The 21,633-nt window shown below is 46.4% G+C and overlaps 1 protein-coding gene and 1 long non-coding RNA gene across 4 annotated transcripts in view; one reads left to right on the top strand and one right to left on the bottom strand.

Annotated features, from left to right (window-relative positions):
* Positions 1-21,633, bottom strand: part of TMEM178B (transmembrane protein 178B) — a 359,499-nt gene that overhangs the window by 283,985 nt on the left and 53,881 nt on the right. The gene's annotated exons all lie outside the window — the stretch shown is intronic.
* Positions 274-21,622, top strand: LOC109497653. Of its 2 annotated transcripts, none has more exons than XR_002154005.3 (6): positions 274-412; positions 2,858-2,990; positions 11,796-11,938; positions 13,073-13,173; positions 15,862-16,070; positions 20,290-21,618. It is a non-coding gene; the product is annotated as an uncharacterized LOC109497653 (long non-coding RNA). The 2 variants fall into 2 exon arrangements; XR_006594651.1 differs by lacking the exon at positions 274-412 and adding an exon at positions 1,580-1,789 and having other exon boundaries at positions 20,290-21,622.

Here is a 21,633-nt window from a genome sequence, read left to right as displayed (position 1 = left end):
TCTTTCTGAGGAACCATCATATTGTTTCATGGCAAGGAATTTGCCATTTGTAGTCCATGAAACTGTAGGTCATGAGGGTTTTGAGGAGAACAGCATTATTTTATTTAGAGTTTGAAGTCCTCACTCTGGCTGTGGTTCTAGAAGACACATTGTAGGGGGGCAGGAGGGCGGGGCGGTAAAGAGTCAGCTGCCAGGAGAAGGTCATAATGGGGGTCCTGGGGAGACGTGAGGAGAACAGGATCAGATGAGGGACAGAACGTGGAGGAAAGGTGGGGCAGACCACAGGTGGGCTCGGAAAGGGGAAGGAAGCGCTGAAAAGCACTCCTAGGGTTTGGCCTGAGCCACTGGGTGTGTGGGGAAGTCATTCCTGCGATGAAGAACAAGGGACACAGATATCTTTAATTCATACAAGGTACAAAAACACTACCAAACTCTTCCCTCCTTTCTCGTACCCTCCCCACCTCCACCCCTTTTTAAGTCCTAAATCTCCAATTAACCTTCAATCTCTCAAAGCTCCCTAACTCAAGACAAGGACGATGAAAAGGTCACCCACAGAATGAAGTTCTGTGAAGCAGAAAAGCAACTATTACCCCACAAGGCACCGGCAGGGACCCCAACTCCACCCCAGACAAGAATAGACTATAAAGGCTTGTTCCTCGGGCACCCGAGTGGCTCAGTCAGTTGAGCATCTGACTTCAGCTCAGGTCATGATCTCACAGTTCCTGAGTTCGAACCCCAGGTGGGGCTCTGTGCTGACAGCTCAGAGCCTGGAGCCTGCTTCAGATTTTGTGTTTTGCTCTCTTTCTGCCCCTCCCCTGCTCATTCACGCTCTCTCTCTCTCCGTCTCTCTCAAAAGTAAACATGAAAAATAAATAAAAATTGGCATGTGGGCCAGGCGGGGGTCAACTCTGTGTCTAAACAGTGGCCAGACAGCTGGCCAGTCACCAGCCTAGTGGCTTATCAGTGGGTTCCAGCACTCTGGAGCTTCTCCTGAGACCACATGACCCAGGGCCAGGCTCGGGGCACCCCGAGCTCCCCACCAATGCAGCCTCCTATGTGAGTCCCCATGAGGCCTGTTCTTCCTGCTGGTCCTCTGGTCTCAGTCACATCACACAGATAAAGGTGATGGCTTTGGGGACCAGACGGTTTTTTCTAGTCTTTCAACAAATACTAAGCACCTACTAAGAATTTGCAAAATTCTTTGCAAAGGGCTGGTATAAGACATACGGAGACGGGTCAACCATGGATTCTGTCCTTGAACTTTTAGCAGACATCAATTGGCAACAGGAGGCCACACAAGGTTAAATACCGAATGGTAAAGAGAAAGAGTCTGTTGTGAGCTGCTATCTGTTAGCAAAGGAAAGTGGGACTCATGCTAGCCATAAAGGAAAAATACTATTTTTGCAAAAGAGAGGATGCACCAAGCAGGGCGGAGTGCCCACTGAAGGCACAGGGACAGGAAAAAGCAGAGCCATTAGGAGAGAATTTGAAGGCAGGGTGACAGCGGCACAGAGAGGCCGCTGATCTCATAATCCAGCCAGAAGGAGATGGGCTCAAGGATGGGCAAGGAAGAGAAACAAATGTCTTCCCAACACCCATTATGTGCCAAGCATCATGCTTAAAACGTCACAGCTATTTCCTTAACCCAAGCCTCACAGCCACCCTTTGAGGACACAGACTGAGGTTACTAGCCCCATTTCACAGCTGCGGAACTGAGGCTTTGTACAACTAAAACTATTTTCAGATAAGACTACCGGCTATAGGACCTGAGCTCCAGCCACCCAGAGAAGTAGGCAGCCTTTACTACATATGCTCCCAGTGTGTTCTCACTATTGTTATCGTTGTTGGGTATTTTGGATTTTGTTTGTGTATGTGTTGTGTGTGGCCAGGGAGGCGATCAGCCTTCCTCTGTTTCTTATCTTGAAGCTGTTCTATAAAATGACGGACGAGAGGCCCTCTCTGGGAGGCTGTATACTGTTCCCGATCTTTACCCCTTCCGATTCCCAAGGTCACCGTATGACTTCAGTTTGTCCCGGGAGAGGAGGAGCATAAACTCCTGCCCCAAGGGCATCCAGCTTGGCCACGTCACTTGCCTTGGCCGGTGTGCTGTAGGCAAAAGGGCCAGCGAGACTCAATTCAGCCTTGGCCTCCAGAAGGGAGGCACGGTGTTCTCCATTTCTCCAGTGCTGAGAGAGGAACCTGCCTAGGGGAGTCCACTAGTCCCGGAAAACAGAGCCAGTTGGAGCAGACCTGAGCCCCAAACGCACCTGTGAACCAAGGCCAGACAAAGTCAGCGACATTCTGTAATGCCCTCTGGCTGTGAATCACTGATCTAGCCCACATCCTTCATTTTTCAATAAATGCACCTGAGACCCAGATCGGAGAAATCATCTGTTAGAGTCTTGCCACCAGTTGGAAATTGGGTCTCCTGATTGCTAACCCACTGCTCTTTCAAGATAGCACCCTATCTCATCAGAGGGAGTCCCTGCAGGCTGCACGAAAATAGAGGAAATCTGAGATGCCAACCAAGTAAGTAATTAAGCAGAATAGATGCAGTCAAACACCATGAAAGCAAGATTTAACCCGGATAATCCCTCCATAATTTAGAGTTGATCTGTCTAAAAGAGTTCCTGTTGATTTCCCAGGAGGACCTTTCTTCTGGAGCTGGAACCACAGGGATCATCATAGCTGAATCTATTAACCCCGTCGTTTTTCAAGGTGTCCGTCTTTTGTACCTAAGAAATGTGGCCCAATCCCTTTCGTTTTGGAATTTGTGTTTTATTACCAGCATCTATGGTACTCAAAAATAACATTTCTTCCCCAAATGACTTAGCATGTTCCTCTCTGCTTCACACAGATTATGAGCCAGCCTGAACTGGAAGATCATTCACTATCAATATTGCTGTCGTTCAAAGACTCTTAAAATCATGGCATGTTAGGGCTGCAAGGGACCTTAAGAAATCATCCATCCCGACCCCGTCACTTTACAGGTAAGGACACTGAGGCCCGAGGAGGATAAGCGATCGTCCCGAGGTCACACACCTAGTTAGTAACAGAGTGATCAGTGCCATGGAGAAGACTTGCAGTACTATGCTAGAAATACAGGAGGAGTTCAGCTGTCTAAGGGAGCCATCCAAAGTGGGTCACTCCATATTTAAGATATATCATGCCAGGAGTCACGCTCTGAAACTGCCAAAGAACAGGACCACCGGGGAAGAAACTGAGGCCTCCCTGAACAGCCAGGAGGTTACCAGGATCACTGGCACCTCAGATACCTGGCTGAGCCCAGGTCAGGCAAACACAGCCTCTCCTTCAGACGTGGGCACCAAGCCCCCTGGAAGGGTGACAGTACTTCCCGTGACAGCCTGCCGTCTGCTCCTAACAGCTCCCAAGAGCCAATTTTGTGAGCCACTGGTTAAACTGTCGGTAGCTCAACATCAGCCATGGTGGGAGTATGTAGACCATGGAAACGGGGGAGCGCTGCAAATCGAGAGTGGTAGTGTTCCTTGAGAACCAGTATACAGCACAGCATGGTGCACTATCCCTCCACCAGGGACTGGTGGCCTGCCCTGGCACAGAGAGGTCCCTTCCCTACAGAGCAGGCTACTCAGAGAAGAAAACAGAAACAATCACCAAGGACGCAAGAGCTCTTACCAGGATCCCAGTCAGGGCAGCAAGGGCTCCATGATCTCTATCCCTGTGTCATGAGAATGTGCCTCTCAGAATTCTTTGTCCAAATCTTCTGCCAGGAAGCCCAGTGTTCTGATTCTTGCTGTCCATACTACCCCTGTTTTCAGTCCTGGACACCTACTACATTGTCCTGGGAATCATCCACACATTGGCCAATTTAGGGCAATAGCAAGAAAATCAAACCCCTACTCTCCTTTTTTCTCACCATGGCTGGAAAAGTCAACAGCTGTATTCCAGGGGCCAAGGGACCCAGGTCCAGGTAACCAGCAAGGAAACAGAACTGTGACTATCCAACAGCCACTGTGCGTCCTGGGTCTGTCGCCTTCCGTGGAGAAAGCATCTGGTATTTATTCACAAACTCATGTGAAGGGACCACTGCACCAAGACTGAACAAGGAAGGTGCTGTGTCATCAGCTTCAGGGACAGCAGGAACTGAAGGGGTCAAGCCAAGTCTTCTTTTCCATACCAAGCCACCTCTGCAGGATCTATTAGGCAAAAGCAGCCAACTAGGAACTCTTAACAATTATAGCAAAGCCTCAGGTCTGTTCTGGATGAGGGCACAAGCCTACCCAAGGAGACCAATTTCAGAAGAAGGGCCTCAGTGGCCCTTGCAGGATTAACTGGCCTGTGGCAAGTGGTCTGGAATTTTACAGTCTGATTGGGTCAAGGGACATTGACCTCTTCATAGCAGATCTTCCATCGAGACAGAAAGCCATTTTGGTTCAAGCCTTAAAGTTCTGGCCTTATGGGGCGCCTGGGTGGCGCAGCCGGTTAAGCGTCCGACTTCAGCCAGGTCACGATCTCGCGGTCCGTGGGTTCGAGCCCCGCGTCAGGCTCTGGGCTGATGACTCAGAGCCTGGAGCCTGTTTCCGATTCTGTGTCTCCCTCTCTCTCTGCCCCTCCCCCGTTCATGCTCTGTCTCTCTCTGTCCCAAAAATAAATAAACGTTGAAAAAAAAATTAAAAAAAAAAAAGTTCTGGCCTTAGCTAAAGAATTTTCCTCTTGGGGGGCACCTGGGTGCCTCAGTTGGTTGGGTGGCTGACTTAGGCTCAGGTCATGATCTTGCAGTCCATAGGTTCGAGCCCCGCATTGATTCTGTGCTGACGACTCAGAGCCTGGAGCCTGCTTTGGATTCTGTGCACCCCCCCAACCCTCGCTCCCCACCCCTGCCCTACTCATGCTCCGTCTTGCTCAGTCTCTCAAAAATAAATGTTAAGGGGCGCCTGGGTGGCGCAGTCGGTTAAGCGTCCGACTTCAGCCAGGTCACGATCTCGCGGTCCGGGAGTTCGAGCCCCGTGTCAGGCTCTGGGCTGATGGCTCAGAGCCTGGAGCCTGTTTCCGATTCTGTGTCTCCCTCTCTCTCTGCCCCTCCCCCGTTCAAGCTCTGTCTCTCTCTGTCCCAAAAATAAATAAACGTTAAAAAAAAAATTTTTTTTTAAATAAATAAATAAATGTTAAAAAAAATTTTTTTTTTTTTTTAAGAATTTTCCTCTGGGGTGCCTGGGTGAGTCAGTTGGTTAAGCAATTGACTCTTGGTTTCACCTTAGATCACGATCTCATGTTTCCAGAGTTCGAGCCCCGTGTCAGGCTCTGTACTGACAGCATGGAGCTTGCTTGGGATTCTCTCTCTCTCCCTCTGCCCCTCCCCCACTCATGCTCTCTCTCAAAATAAATATTAAAAAAGATTTTCCCTCTTAACTCTTTCCTTCTGTGAAAGGCAGAGCTACCACAAGAGTTCAACCAAGCTCCAAGTGACCCTGCAAAGAAAAACCATCTTCCTAGAAACTCTCTTCTCACTGTTTTTAAAAGTGAATTTCAGGTAGAAATTTTCAGGTAGAAAATTTCAGGTAGAAATCTCCCTTTTTCAGGAAAAAGCCCGAAGTGGGAAATTCGTCCATCTTACTTATATACCACAAATGCCTATGATGGGCCACGTACAGCACAGACACTCAAGTGTTTGTCAAATGAAGGACTTAAAAATGAGTAAAAAAATCAATTTTTTTTAAACAGAGATATGTATCATCCAGAATGGAACCAAAAGTAAAAACAGTAAAGGCAAAGATTAGTAGATGTGATCACCTAGAAATTTAAAACTTCTTTACATAAAAAAAAAAAAAAAACAATATAAAAGTACACGGCAAATGGGAAAAATATCTACACCCTAGGATAAAAGGCTCATGCCATATCTTCATATATGAAGAGCTCATCCAAATCAATAAGAAAAGAAATACTCTAATAAAGGAGATTCACAATGGAACTACATGTGGCTGATAAGCCTAGCGTCCAATGTCGTTAGTAATGAAAGATTGTGAAATTTCTCTGGTGAAAACAAGAGAATAAAATAATAATAATACAATATCCACTGTTGGAAGAGCTGTAAAAATAGGTGCCCTATACTCTGCTAGTGAGAAAGGAAATTAGTACAGACCTTCCAGAAAGAGTTCTTTTCAATAATACCAAGAGCCTTTATAACGTACATCCCTTTCGATGTAGAAACACCATTTCTAAGAGTTTATCTTCCAGCAGTCTTCCGAGGTGGATGCAAAGATTCATCAAGCTGCTCATCATGGCAATTTTTATAACAACAAAATTTATAAACAACCTAAAGTTCCAGTAATTAGAGATTTTCCAAAGTATAGATCCCTTTATAATAAAATACTTTGCAGCCATTACAGATCAAGGTGTTGAATATATTTAATACTGGAAAACATTCAAAATTGAATGCAGAATGTACAAGAGCAGTCTAGAAGGCAGGAGGTCTTGTAACCCTTTTTTAAGCTACACACTTACGGGCACGGAAAAAATATTAGCGGTAGCGGTAGCTACCATTGGGGAGAGAGAGAGAGGAGAGAGACTAGAGATGATTTGTTTTTCTGTTACGTTTTGTAAGCTTTCTACCCTGTGCACAGTTTTTCTCTGCCCACTGGAGGCAGCATGGGTGAGTGCTCAGGCCTCTGCCAAATCCCTGGGTCCACAACTTACCATTCAGGTGACTGAGGACAAGTTCCCTACTTTCTCTGCACTTCTGTTTCACCATCTGTGCAAAAGGGGTTCTGATACCATCCACCTCATAGTGTTGTGGGAACAAAACTAATCTCGGTAGCGCACCTGGCAAAGTTTCTGGCATGTTAGTAAACATCTGAGGAATGTTAGATACTGCTAATAAAATGAACAGTAGCTATATTTAAAAAGAGAAAAGAACACACTTTGACGTTTGGCCTTGGCCTCTGCTGAGGTCCAACAGAACGTGCCTAGCTGCCGATCCAGTTAAGGTGCCTACCTGTCAGCTCTTTCCAGGGGGACTGCCATCTCTCTGGTTGGAGGTCCTCCACTGAGCACTGGATTGGTCTGCCTTTCCCGTTTACCCACCGTGGATGTTCTAGATCCTATAGCCCCATGCTTGCAGCCACTGCAGAGCAAGGCCATGCCAGGGGGGAAAAAAAAATTTTTTTTTTTTTTTTTTAAGTTCAAAATTGTCCTCAATATCCAGTCAGGACAAAGTCTTGTCTGGATAGAAATAAGAGACCTGTGGTTAGATTCTGCCCTCAAGTCCCAGGATTCAGAGAACCTAGAATCCGGGAGGACCAAAAAGGAGCAAGTGTCTTTGAAGGGACCCCCATTTTGTGAAGGCTGGAAGCCGAGTCGGCACATCTTGCCGAACCCTTAGGCCCACCCTCCCAGAGACGGTGCCCGTGCAAGGCCACCAGCCCCAAGCCATCAAGAACGGTCTCCTGTGGAAAGCTGCCCACACCGGTGCAAAGGCCCCCAGGACTGACAGCCATTCCTGGCCTCCCAGGATATGGAACTAACTGTCTGCCTGGATCCCTACCTGAGAGGCTGATTTTGGCCTCCCCACTCAGGCCCTCTTGTCAGCCAGACTCTTGGGAATGCAGTGGCCACAGGCTCCCTCAGACCCTGCATGACACCCTTCCTCTCAGCACAGGAGGACCGCATGGCCAGGACCCGTCTCCCCAAGAGTCAAACGACCTGCAAGCCCCGTTCCAATCTTAGCTCACGCCCCCACTGCAGCAACGTCCGCTGGCTGGGACACCACGTCCCAGCTCTGCCAGTGGAACCTGGTTGCCATTTCCAAGCCGTGGGGGCCACAGGATGCAGGTGGAGTGGCCAGGCGGGACCAGACAGGCCAAGGGCACTGACTGCAAGTGGCTTTCTCCTTTGCAGCTGACATCCACGTGGCTTTGCCAGAATCTGTACAATGATGAAACGTCTTGGGGGGGGGAGGGGAAAGGGGGAGCCAGCCCTATTAAAGTATATTTAGGGAGGGAGAAGGGATCTTTTGAGATTTCATAGATTAAAATCCTGATGGTATGGTTTCACGTGGCCTTCCCCTCTCCACTGAATCCAGGTTCTCCTTGGGTAGAGAGAATGGGGGGCTGTGTTTCCACAGTGATTTTTCAACAACTCAAGATCAATCCTCCCAATGCCAACTGCCAACCCAGAAAGGAACCCCAAAGCCCACCCTGCAATCTGGCCCTCTAACCGGAGTTGGGTGAGGGATTAATGGGAAAATAAGACACTTGGTGGAAAGAGTATAAACTGCAGAGTCAGACACAGCTGGTAGTATTACCCACCCCTTTCCAGCTGGGTAACCCTGGCCACACTGCTTATCCATCACAAGGCCCAGTTTCTTCATGCGTAGCACGGAGAGGAATCATCCCTACCACATAGGGTTGTGGTGAGGTCTCGATAGGGACACAAAGTACACAGGACTCAGTCCATCAACAGCCGCCATTGTTATCCTTAAGCACACTCTCTGCCTCCACGGCCCTTCCTCGCCACACACTTAACGATCAACTCCATTAAGTCCGTGACAGTATGGAGATTTCGTCTCATTCACCTCAGTACCCCTCACCTATTGCCCCACCAGGCACACTGTAGCAGGTAGACCCTTAAATATTTTTTGAAGGAATGATTTATTGAGTGCCATGTGGTCTCTGAAATGTGCCTCCTGTATTTTATCATTTCATGGATGATGTATTATTCCACGACCTTTTGGATTTCCATTTAATCATATCTAAATTAAATCCCGATTTATTTCCATGACCCGGAACAGCAGTCAGCTATTTCCCTCCGTACTATCTTACCTAAGTGACTACAAGCGCTACACCAAGTACATCCCTTTGTGTAACCAACCAGTTTGTAACCTTGGGACTTGAAAACAACAGTGTATGATTTCCCCCAGTTCTGAGGGCTGACTAGGTGGCTCTGTTGCTGGTCTCACCCAACTGCACCCAGACCATTGTTAGTACAGAGCCCAAGCATCCTTATGGAGGAGCAGTGGGGACTCAAGAGAGTCAAGTCAGAAGCCGCAAGACCTCCAGAGCCCGTGCTCTGCAACTAGCATGATATTGCTTCTGCCACATTCATCAAAGCAAATCCCAAGACTGATACAATTACTGGCCAGTGTAGGAGGGAGGAATTTGGAGGAAAAAAGATTCTGCCTCTCGATACAGGCTTCAAAATAGCTTGGACAGGTTTTCAAACCAGACCACATAAAAGAAATACACATTTAACTTCACCAGGTAGATCTGTGCACGTAGCACACATCCCCACTGGAACCCCTAAAAAGTCCAGGGCATCCGATGTTTGAAAACACGGTTTCCTCCACTTGAGGCATTTTCAAGGCCGTTCAGGGTTGCCTGAAACTTTCTCTCCCCGGGTGACTTCACTTACTCTCATTATTTCAATGCCATCTATATGCTAATGACCCTCAAATTTATACCTCCAGCTCAGCTTCTGACTCACATAGTCAAGTCTCGATTTTGCTCCCCAAACTTGTTCCATCCATACTATTTCCAATCTCGGGAAAGAGAATCATCAGCCACCCCGTTGCTCAGGCCACAAATCGACTTTGTCCTCAGCTGCTCCCTTTCCTTCACCTCCCACTCTCAATCCATCAGCAAATCCTGTCAGCTCTACCTGCCCCCCCCCATCCCATCCCCATCTTTTCCACTTATCAGCTTCCTAAGCTGCCATAACAAACTACCATGAAGTGGGTGCCTTAAAACAGAAATGGATGGGTCTCATAGTGCTGGAGGCTGTAATTCCAGAATCGGGTGTTAGCAGAGCCACACTCCCCCCGTAACCTGTAGGAGAGAATCCTTCCTAGCTTCTGGTGGTGGCCATGGTGTCCCTTGGCTTGAAGCTACAGCACTCCCATCTCTGCCTTCGTGGGCACAAGGCACTCTCCTTCTCTCTGTGCAAATTTCCCTCTTATAAACAGGACACCAGTTATGTTGGATCAGGGCCCACTCTAACCAAGTATGGTCCCATTGTAACTTGAGTACAACTGCACAGATATTATTTCCTAGTAAGATTACATTAAGAGGTACCAGGGGCTCAACAGATCTTTTTGGAGGACAGAACTCACCCCTAACAACTACTACAATCCCAGCTGAAACCAGCATAAACTCTCACTGCAATTGCCTCTTTTACCAGTCTTTCTGTTTCACCCTTGACCTCCTCCACAAAATCTACCCTCTTTACCTGGCATTTAAATCCCAAAGCCATGATGCACAGCCTCTCCCAACTTCATCCCCCACCGCCCTTCTCCTCACCCTCGGGCTACAGCCACACCAAGCACCTCCCTGTCCCGGCCAAGCTAGGGCCCAGACCAGTGAGGGCCTTTTCACTAGCTGCTTCCGGTGCCTAGAATGGCATCCCCGCTATTCAATGAGTCACTCATCATCCGGATGTCACCTCTGAAGAGCGCTCCCCAGTCGTTCTCTTTCACGTTTGCTAATTTGACTCCTCACCTAGCAGTTACAACCATGCGATTTGTTTACTTGATTCTTGCTGGCTTCCCCAACACCAGGGTGTGAGCAGGGGCTGTGCCTCCAACACTGCTGTATCTTCAGCACCTAGCACAGTGCCTGGCACAAAGTAGACGCTCTGTAAATGCTTGTTGAAAAAATGAACTGCTTGTTGGTGGTCAAGCCCAATGGTCATCTTTTGATCTCTATCTTATAGAACCTAGTGCATTGGACAGGAACAATCATTCTCTCTTCTTGAGGTTCTCTACCATCTCCCCCCACCCCCAACCATCCTCAAAGCCATGGTCTCCTCATTCTCCCTACTCTAACTTCTGACTCCTTCACACACTCCTCACCCTCTGTTTGTGCCTTTAAGGACAGTAAACCTTGGAGTTCTGTTGCAGGTCCTTATGGAAGACAGAATACTTGCCCCCCAGAAATGCCCACATCCTAACGCCTGAAACATGTGAATAGATTACCTTCCGTGGCAAAAGGGATTTTGCAGGTACAAAGGGGAGATTAGCATAGATGATCCAGGGAGGACCAATGTAACTATGAGGATCCTCATAAAAAGAAGGCAGGGTCAGAGTCAGAGAAGTTATAACGAAAGCAGAGGTAAGAGTCATGTGGCCACAAGCCAAGAAACATGGGCAGCCTTTAGAGACTGTACCCCTCAAGTCTCCAGAAAGAACACAGCGCTGCTGACATCTTGATTTGAGTCCCATAAGACCCATTTCAGACTTCTGACATCCTGTGGTGTTACATAATAAATTTGGGTTGTTTTAAGCCACTAAAGTTTGTGGCAATTTGTCACAGCAGACACAGAAAATCAACACAGTTCTCTTCTCTTCCATTCCATAGGTTCTTTTTGGCCAACTTCACCTTCACTCATGGCTTCAATGACCACCTACAAGAAGATGTGCCTCCTCCAAAATTCAGTCTTGCATATCCAACAGCTTCTTTAACATCTGTCACTGGGCATGCTAGGACTATCCCAAACTCCAATGGTCCTCAGCTCAATCCCTGTCTCACCCCCAGTCCCACCTGTTTCTCCAGCTGTATTGTCTCTGCTGATGGCAGTGTCATGCACCCACTCTCCCACACAAAGCACCTGACTCCTCCTTCACCGAAGTGTCCAACTCATCTTTAAGCCCTGCTAATTTCAGCTCACACCCTTGTCCTCTCCTCTCATTGCTTCCATCAGAGCCTTGATTGCCACAGTCACCTTCTTCCTGGTCTCTCCGCCTCCAGCATGGAAGCGCTCAAACCCATCCCCCATGCTCCATTATTCTTTTTAAAATGCAACTATCTTACCCCATCCCTCCTTTCTAGATTCCTCGGAGATAAAAGGCAAGTTGCTAAATTCAACACACAAGGCTTCTCTGTCTGCCTCCTACCCGATCACTCCAGCCTGAGCTCTTCTGTATACAGCCCATCTTCCCACTCTCCCACATGGAGGGAGAAGGGAGAAGCAGGTAAGGAAAATGATTTCACTATCAAATCTATCAAATCTTTCCTCTCTAAAACCCCAGGCTGATACCCAATTCAAGAAGAGTAGCACCACGTGAGACACTGTCAGCAACTATACATCCTCGCTACTCCTCATAATCCACCCCAAAAAATGCAGAATGATGCCCCAACGTGCAAATTCACGCAAATACTCATAGTCTTCTGGATCTGTCCGCCCACAGAAACACAAATACAGACGATAAGGGTAGATGCTCATCGCTCTGTGCCTTCTCACAATTCTCGTTGAAATCCTCTCACGTGGACACGTGAAGTCACAAACATCCAAAGCAGGGGAAGTAGGTTAACTTCTGTGGCTTGGGGAGTGAGAGAATGCACAGAAGAGGTAGGAAAGAATGGTGGAAGGTTGAGAGTAAGTGGAAGATGAATGTATGTATTCACCAACGTCCCTAAGCCCCAATAATGGGCCACAGGTCATGCTAAGCACTAAGGGTACCAAAATCAATAGTGGCTACAGTAATAAAGCAGCAGCTAATACTCCAACAGTGGCCACTATATACAAGCCACTACGTGTTATATCAACTTATTTAGTACACATAACAATCCCATGAGATATTCTTACCCTTTATTTATAGATGATGCAACAAGGTCCAAGAAACTGACGTGTGTAGTGTTGCATTGCTAAGAAGTGGCAGGATCTGGATTCCTTTCCAGGCATCCGATTCTAGAATCTGTGTTCTTACCTACCTCCCAATACAGCACCCTGCCCGTGAGTAGCTCGCAGACCACCAGGCACTCACATGCTGGAGCTGGGGCTGTGTGTTCTCTCCTCGGAGAGGCAGCATGGAAGAGAAGGCAGTGACAGGGACGAGTGGGATGGCCACTGGCCTTGAAGTCAGACAGACCTAAGCCCAAGTTCTCTATTTGCCACCCACTACCTATGGACACTTCAGCAAGTTAGGTTATTAACCTCTCTGAACAGCAGTTTCCTCCCCCAGAAACAAAGGTGTGACTATCTACTTGGTTCAGTTTTATTGGAATTAAATGAGATTCTATATACAAAAGTGCAAAGTACTGTGCTTGGCATAGAGTAAGCTCTCAATATATCCCTTCCTCTTGCTGTCCCAATACTTTCTCTCCAGCTCCCTAAACCTAAAGTTCTCCAGAAATATTAGAAGAACCACTGCACAGGGGAGTCTGGCTGGCTCAGTCGGTAGAGCATGCAACTACTCTTGATCTTGAGGTAAGGAGTTCGAGTTCCACGTTGGGTATGGAGCCTACTTTTAAAAAAAATAAATTGAAAAAGAGAGAGAGAGAGAGAGAGAGAGAGAGAACGAACCACCACTGCACATTCTGGCCCTGGGCATGCATTTGGTTTAGGCAGCAAAGTATTTTCAAAGGCACCATAACTGGGCAGGAGCTATTGTGGCCACAAGAGAAGCAGCTCAGCACCTAGTAGGTCCTACAGTGACAGTGACCCCCCAGCCCCCACGGGCCGGGGAGCTCTCGACTTCTGCGTGGAACCAAGGTGACCTATATCTGCTTCAGACCTACACGACCAGACTTTCCCAGGGCAGGGCCTAGACACGGCCGTTTGAATTCCTGGACACCCCCAAGTTTGAGAACGGCTGCATGAAAAAGTAAAACACTCTTTTCCAACAAAATGCATGGCTCAGGGGTGAATGAGCGGACCTGCCATGCTGCCAACTTTAGATGTTTCTTTTACAAGACACTGGAAATAAAGGCCGTTTCTCTGTCTCTGGAGGAAATAAAGGTCTCCTCTGGAAAGAAGAGGCCCTTTTAAACTAAGATTTCCAGGAAATCCAGGGAAAGCCACAGCATCTTCCTTGCCCAGATTTCAAAAACCAGAGACACAGCAGAGCCCAGAAGAGACTCGATCTTCTGGGGCTGGCGGAGCACAGGTATTTATGCTGCATAGGAACCAACCTTTGAGTTAAAGGCCAGGGGCAACGGCAAATTCTGCTGGCTGACCCCGTATGCAACCAAAAGCAACCTTAGAATAATTTCGTCATCAGGTAATCCAGAGCTAAAGGTCAGACAATAACCAAGGACACCTAAGTCAGGCCCAGCATTTCCCCTTGACTTAGGGCTGGGGTCATGTGACCAACTCCCCCCGACTTGGCCCCTGGACCTGGTTAACGAGAGACAACTATGGGGTGCCAGCCCACGGGACCCCAAGTCTACCCTGTAGTGAACTCAGTCCTGGCACCATGCTCTTCTCCCTGTATCTACCATCAACTCCAGTTCCAGCAGACAAGTCCCCACCTCCTTGTGTCCAAGTCTCTGGGCCGGGTATGCCGCCTCTCCCCTCACTTCCCCTGAAAGACTTTGCTGAGTCCCTTGGATGAACTGAGGCCCTGCTCTTCACTGGGAGACACGCCCAAGAGGCCCCCACACTGAGTACACTGTTTGTCTGGGCTCTGCACTGAAAGGATGGGTTGTCTCCTAGAAGGTGCACTCGTCCATGCAGAAGGCTGAAGCTTGGGATCCGACCAGTTCTGACCCTTTCCCTCACACTACCTGTGTAACCTCCCCTACCAGTGCCTGCTCGAGCCCTGTGTGCTTAACTACATGGCTAACCACGTGTCTCTAGCTTTGCTCCAAAATGTGACTTCTAACAGAGAAAAAGCAATTATAGCACATTCATTGTACCTCTACTTGTACCTCCTCGCCCACAGCAGCTGAGGGAGGGGGAAACAGTAAGGAAAAAAAATGTCTTTATTGTATCTACCAGCAAAGAAAAAAGGGTTTACTATCCAGCTATCTCACCTACAGGGTGTAATACTCAGCTAGAATTCACATATACCTTTTCTAATCATAAAGCTTAATTAACAAGTTGACTAGAGAATTAGAATGTGAACATCATAGTTAATGAATTTGCAAGTTTGTGTATAGAAAGGGAATCCTCAATATCACCTGTTCAGCTTTTAACCAACCTAACCTGTGTTTAAAACTTTACACACTGAAACCCCTATAGTCTGAACCACCACTCATATGAAATATGGGCTTTAAACAGCTGTTGAATGAACATTCAAGCTCTCGATCAAAGCCCTGCTTTCCAGCCAAGACTCATTCACTTATTCTCTCACTCAACAATGTTTCTTGAGGGTCAACTATGCATCAGGCACTATGGGTGAAGCACAATGTCTGACCTCATGGAGCAGACAATACAGGTGGGAAAGACAGACAAGAAAGCAAATAACATACTATATAATTCATGCTACTAATGAAAGTTTCAGGTATAGTAATACATGGAGAATATTCCAGTAGCAAGGAGCACACTGGCACCCCCATCTTGGTCTTCAACACCATTCTCCAGTAAAAGGAACCAAGGATCCTTGGAGAAATATTTGATTCTAGGTCTGGACAGGAAATATGCAAGATTACCTTGGAGCATTTTGTGGTGTCAGAAATTAAGAAGATGCTCAAAGATAATTTACTAAGTCAATGCCCACATCGACCAGACAAGGTCAGAGAGACACAAGAGCCAAGTGAAACAGTTCCCAATGGTCAAAGGTAGAACTGGGGGAAAAAAATAAGCAGCACTGGATTATAACCCAAAGTATGAAATATACTTGAGTCTACATGGATGAGTAAATGACTGAATATATCAATAAATGGAAAACAAATCTCTCCCGCAGAATTCCAAATAACTTATGTAGATGCTCCTCCCCAAAGGAAGGGGAGCATAACTGCCCATTCCTCAGCTGTGGGCTATGTCTACTCACATCCTTCCCAAGAGGACAGTTGAGGCGGGGGCGGGGTGGGGGTGCGGAGTAACTTACGGTAGAGAAATCTGACACACACTACTTCAACCAGGAGGTCAAGGTCACACTGACAGGATGTGCCTTTAGCATGCTATGATGAAAATGGCACTTTACATGATTTTCCTCCCAAACCCATTATCTAGCCCAATCATGAGAGGGAAGAAATTCTGACAAGTTCCAACAGAGGAGCATCCTACAAAACATCTAGCCAGCAGTCCTCAAAACTGGCGAGGTCATCACAAACAACGAATGTCTGAAAAGCTGTCATAGCCAAGAAGAACCCAAGGAGACAAAACAACTAAATGTGATGTCATATCCTGAATGGGACCCTGGAACAGAAAAAGGACATCAGGTAAAAATTAAGGAAATCTGAATAAAAATGTGGAGTTAATATAGTTATTAATATTGTTTCATTAGTCGAAAATGTCCCCCACTAATATGAATAGGGGAAACTGCGCAGGGGCTGTTCAAGAACTCTGTGCTATCAGCTCAGGTTTTCTTTAAAATCTATCCTAAAGGACGCCTGGCTGGCTCCGTCGGTTAAGCGTCCGACTCTCGGTTTTGGCTCAGGTCATGATCTCACAATTTGAGAGTTCAAGCCCCATGTTAGGCTCTGTGCTGGCAGTGCAGAGCCTGCTTGGGATTCTCTGTCTCCCTCCGTCTCTGCCCCTTCCCCTCTCATGCTCTCTTAAAAATAAACACTTAAAAAAAATAAAATCTATTCTAAAAAAATCAAAGTCTACGAATGAAAAGAAATAAATGGGGAAAAGCGTCAGTCTGAGAAAGCTTCACCGGGGATTCACTTTAAGCCTGGACTTGAAGGTTCTAGGTCACGCAAGAGAAGTGTTCAGAGGTGAGGAAACAGGATGTGCAAAACCCCGTCCAGCAGGACAGAACAGAGGGAGCCAGCACGCCAGAAGTGCTGTGGACAACAGGGTGGGTGGTGGGAAAGAAGGCAGAGTGGGCAGGAAGCCGCTCAGGCTTTGACTCTCCAGGAAGGAGGAGGATCGTATTCGGAGCGCGGTAGGAAGCAAGGAAAGCAGCACAGCGGCCTCAGTACAGCCATTTTATTTAGCAGTGTGTGTACAACTGTCGGATATTTTCTTATATTCCAGATAGACTCCTTTTATAGAAGTCAATGAGAAACGAAACATGAAGATCAAATACTGGAGGTCTCAAACACACGTGGGCAGAGACGGAAACTACTAGGCAGATGGGAAGGGAAGACTAAATATGAAACTAAATGCATCTTTGGATTAGTCATGGGTTTAAGCGGACTGTGGGATTAATTGTGAAAGAAAAGAACAAATTAAAGACCGAGAATATTTCCTTGCAGATTAGGTCTAAGAGATAAAACTTAAGCGTTCCTAATTTGTTTTATCTCTGAGAACAAAACCTTCCTTAAAACATAGAAGTCATCTTTTGTACGGGATTTTAGGAATGAAGGAAAGTAGGGAATGGCTTTTATACTTTCTATATGTAAATCTGATCTTTAACAGCCTCACAGACAAAATTTGGACAGAGGTCATGTTTTCCCCCCAATACCTGCCCTACTGCACTCTGCTTTTCAAGTTCAACATTAACTCACATTCACGTGCCAGAGCACACCCAGGTACATTAATTACCCTCCCAACACCCTACCCCCATCCCTCCCCACCCTCACTCTCAGGAAACAAAGCACTGCACCAGCCTTCTCCTGGGTCTTGCTTCCCCAGACGTGGTGAAGGAACTAAGGAGTAGTCTGTTAAACTAATTCTCAACGAGGATGCATATGGCTCTTCCTTAAAATCTTGAATTTTAAAAGAGAGCTCATGAAAATAAGAATACCTTAGCCAAGAAACAAATCTTTACTAATTTATATTTTAGTCCTGCCAATCTGGTGGGAGAAAGATTTTGTAAAATGGAAACTTTCAACAGCCCCCTTCTATCATACCACATGGACAACCAAATACTGTGCCAGCACAAAATTTTTTTTGATGTTTATTATCTCGAGAGAGCGCACACTCGCGAGCATACACACGACAGCATGCACAAGCGGAGGAGGAGCAGAGAAAGAGGGAGAGAGAGAGAGAATCCCCATCAGGGTCCATGCTGTTAGCACAGAGTCCAACATGGGACTCGATTTCACGGTTCATGAGATGATCACGAGATCATGACCTGAGCCAAAATCAAGAGTTAGACGCTCAACCAACTGAGACACTCAGGTGCTCACAAAAAAAATTTTTTTACTCATCAATAATTCTAATCTATTTTCTTTGGTTAACTTCCATACCCTTTTCACCAAACTATATTCCATTTTGATTTTACGAAGAAAAAAAAAACAAACTCTGGCACTATCAGAAACCCCTAATGAATTTCTAAATGTTGATTACAGTGTATTATGTTCGCTTCCATAGTTTAAATGTATTCATTAAACAAATACTTATGTGGCAGAGCTGTTCTGGAAACTCGAGGGGGGACAATTAAGTCAGACAGCATCCTTACTCTCGAAGAGTTTGTTTTTCTAGTTCAATGTAGTTAAAGCCAAAAATCCAATAGCAAATGGTGGTCCAGCCTTAAAAGCTCAATTGGAACTTCAGACCTCACAAACTAGAACAGGAAAACTGGAATGAGTTAAAAGTCTTTTTTTCAAGAAGGAAACAAACAAAAGTACAATAAGGGTTCAGGTTAGGAAGCCCTAAGGCAATCTGAGCCTTGTCACTTTAAAAAAAGAAGAAGAAAAAAAAAAAAAAGCCTTGAAGGCCCTATGTTGACCGCTTGCTCAGAGCCTGGAGCCCGTTTCAGATTCTGTGTCTCCTTCTCTCTCTGCCCCTCCCCCGCTCCTGCTCTGTCTCCCTCTGTCAAAAATAAATAAATGTTAAAAAAAAAAAAAAAAAAAAAAAAAAAAGCTCCTATTGCTGTGAATGTAGGCTCAAGCTAGATGTTAAAGACCCAGAACTGTTGGGGCACCTCAGCCGATTAAGCCTCCAACTTCAGCTCAGGTCATGACCTCACAGTTCGTGGGTTTGAGCCCCACATCGGGCTCTGTGCTGACAGTTCACAGCCTGGAGCCTGCTTCGGATTCTGTGTCTTCTTCTCTCTCTGCCCCTCCCCCACTCACTCTGTCTCTGTCTCTGTCTCTCTCTCTCTCTCCCTCTCTCTCACAATAAACATTGAAAAATTAAAAGAGAGAGAGAGAGAGAGAGAAAGAGAGAGAGAGAGAGAGAGAGATGCAGAACTGCCTAAAACAAATGTCAGAGAAACTAGAGCTGGCTAAAATAGCTCCATGACAATAACAAATGTAGGTAAAGATGTGAAGGAACTACAAAACCCGTATGTTGGTGGTAGCAGCCTAAAGTGGTTCCATCACTTTGAAGAACTGCCAGTTTCTTATCAAGTTAAACATACACTTACCAAAGAAGCCCACCCCCAGATATTTATTCACCCAGGAGAAATGAGAAGCTACTTCCACAAAAAGACTGGCACAAAAATGTAATACCAAATGGTCTTAAAAATAACCAAAAAGGACAAACTACCCAAAAGTCCATCAACTACAAAGCAAACGAAGGGTGAGCTATTCTTACGATGGAATACTACCCAGCAACAAAAATATACACAACAAAGGTAAATCTCAAAATACTACGATAAGCAAAGGAGGCCGGTCACAACAAAGCACGCACCACGTTTCCATTTATATGTGGTCCAAAACAGGCAAAACTAATCTGTACTGAAGGAAGTCAGATCTGTCGTTGCCTACAGTTGGGGAGAGGTGGCCAATGGAGGAGGGAACATATGGGGTGATAGAAATGGTCTGCTTCTTGTTGAGGTGATAGTTACAACTCTCAACACACAAACAGAACGCTTGAGATATTGTATGTTAGTTAAAATCTTTGAAAAAAAAAAAAAACTTTTAAACTGCTTAACATCAGGTTAACAGGGGAGAAAAAGGGCACAAAAACACCAGCAAACACCTGAGAGAGCTGCTCTCTTAGAGAAGTAGATGTTGGTGGCTGCCACTGGCATTCCAACTCAGTACCAAAGGGCTGGGTTTTACTGGTCCAAGACAGTTTTGTGGCAAAATGTCCGGGAGATTCATTTTTTAATTTTTTTTTTCAATGTTTATTTTTGGGACAGAGAGAGACAGAGCATTAACGGGGGAGGGGCAGAGAGAGAGGGAGACACAGAATCGGAAACAGGCTCCAGGCTCTGAGCCATCAGCCCAGAGCCTGACGCGGGGCTCAAACTCACGGACCACGAGATCGTGACCTGGCTGAAGTCGGACGCTTAACCGACTGCGCCACCCAGGCGCCCCGTGTCCGGGAGATTCAAAATCAACCTGCTCAAGAATCATCTTTAAGAATAGTTCCCTTATAAGTAAGAATATTTCTTGAAAGTCTACCAGGGCCAGGCATAGAACTGGGGGTGGGGAATTCAGCCCCACATCTGACGAGCTCCCATCCTAGCGAAGGGACAGCAACAGTAGGTGGTAATATGGTAGGAGCATAATGTGGGGAGGGGCAAGAAAGTTAGCTGATTTCAGGGGCTGACTGATCCCATCAATTTGTACTTACGAGGTTGTCTTGCTTTTACAGGTTTCTCTAGTTAAGGTCCAACGTTGGGAAACACTGATGTAGCGATAAAAAGCATACATGGGCTGTGACTACAGAGCATTTGCGTAGTGACTTACGATCATTCCCGGCTCAGTCACCTTTCAGGAAGTATCCGTTGTCATTATTATTTCCTCCCTCTCCCTCCTTATAACTAAAACATGAACTTTGAGAATACATGTACAATTAGAGACATGTACAAGAACACATTCGTCACAGTTTCATTCATAATAGCCAAAGCTGGAAGTGGCCCAAACAGAATGGATAGGCTGTGGTGGATTCATAGAATGGGATGGCTCCCTGCAATAAAAAGAACAAACTGCTGCTACATAGCAATTAACAACTTGGATGAATCTTACAGACATAATATTGAGTGAAAGAAGCCAAACACAAACGACCACATACTCTATACTGTCATTTACATGAAGTTCAAGAACAGGCAAAACCAATCCGATAATAGAAGGCTGCGGTTACGTTTGGCAGGAGCTGCCCACAGAAAGGGGGCACAAGGGAGCCTTGTTGCGCACGAGCAAGGTTATCTTGATCTGGCTGGTGGGAACATGGGTAGGTGCACGTGAAAACGTTAACTGAGCTCTTCGCTATGGATCTCTGTGCTTTACTGTATATATATTATACCACAACTTAAAAAGTTAAGAATTTAAATGCAACTAGCTAAATAAAGAAGCACATTTGGGAATAGGAGTATTTCTCGTGTAGTATCTCATTTTCAGCCACTGATGGCTTCAGTGAATGGAAATGCTGGACCCTTTCTATTCTAAGTGGTTCGTTCATTCATTCACTACACATCTCCTGATGATGTCCCAGCTGCTGGGCACCACGCTAAGTGCCCAGAACACATGAACGAACCTGACAACACGATCCCCATCCTTAAGGGCATCCCTGAAATGGGCAGTCAGCCATGTAACCTATTACCCTGGTGGCAGCTCCTCTTGATGTGGCCCTGTGGGAGTTCAAAGATTTCCACAGGAGAAACCTTAGACCCCAATTTGAATCTAGTAACTAAAACCTCATGCGCGGTCATCCATTTCTCCCGAGGAGCAACGTGGGTGATCGCTCTCAGATCATAGTGTTTAATTGCAATTGACATTTCTAGGTCATCAGTTGTGATGGCAAGTATCCTCCTGGAAGACTCCTCATTTGTGACAACAGCAGAGGAAAAGAAGCTAATTTTAGAGAACACAGCCCAGCTCCCACCCTGTGGAGGAACATCCAACAGAAGACTCTTTGTTCTCTCAGCCGTGGAGTGGTGTGGGAATCGCACAACAACTCCAGCAACTGCCTCCCACCCTCATCACGGGCCCCGGGATT

The sequence above is a fragment of the Felis catus genome, chromosome A2, assembly GCF_018350175.1.
Source record: "Felis catus isolate Fca126 chromosome A2, F.catus_Fca126_mat1.0, whole genome shotgun sequence".
In the NCBI taxonomy this organism is placed as follows: Eukaryota; Metazoa; Chordata; class Mammalia; order Carnivora; family Felidae; genus Felis; species Felis catus.
Note: the sequence above shows the minus strand (reverse complement) of the source record. Positions and strands in the feature narration are given on the sequence as shown.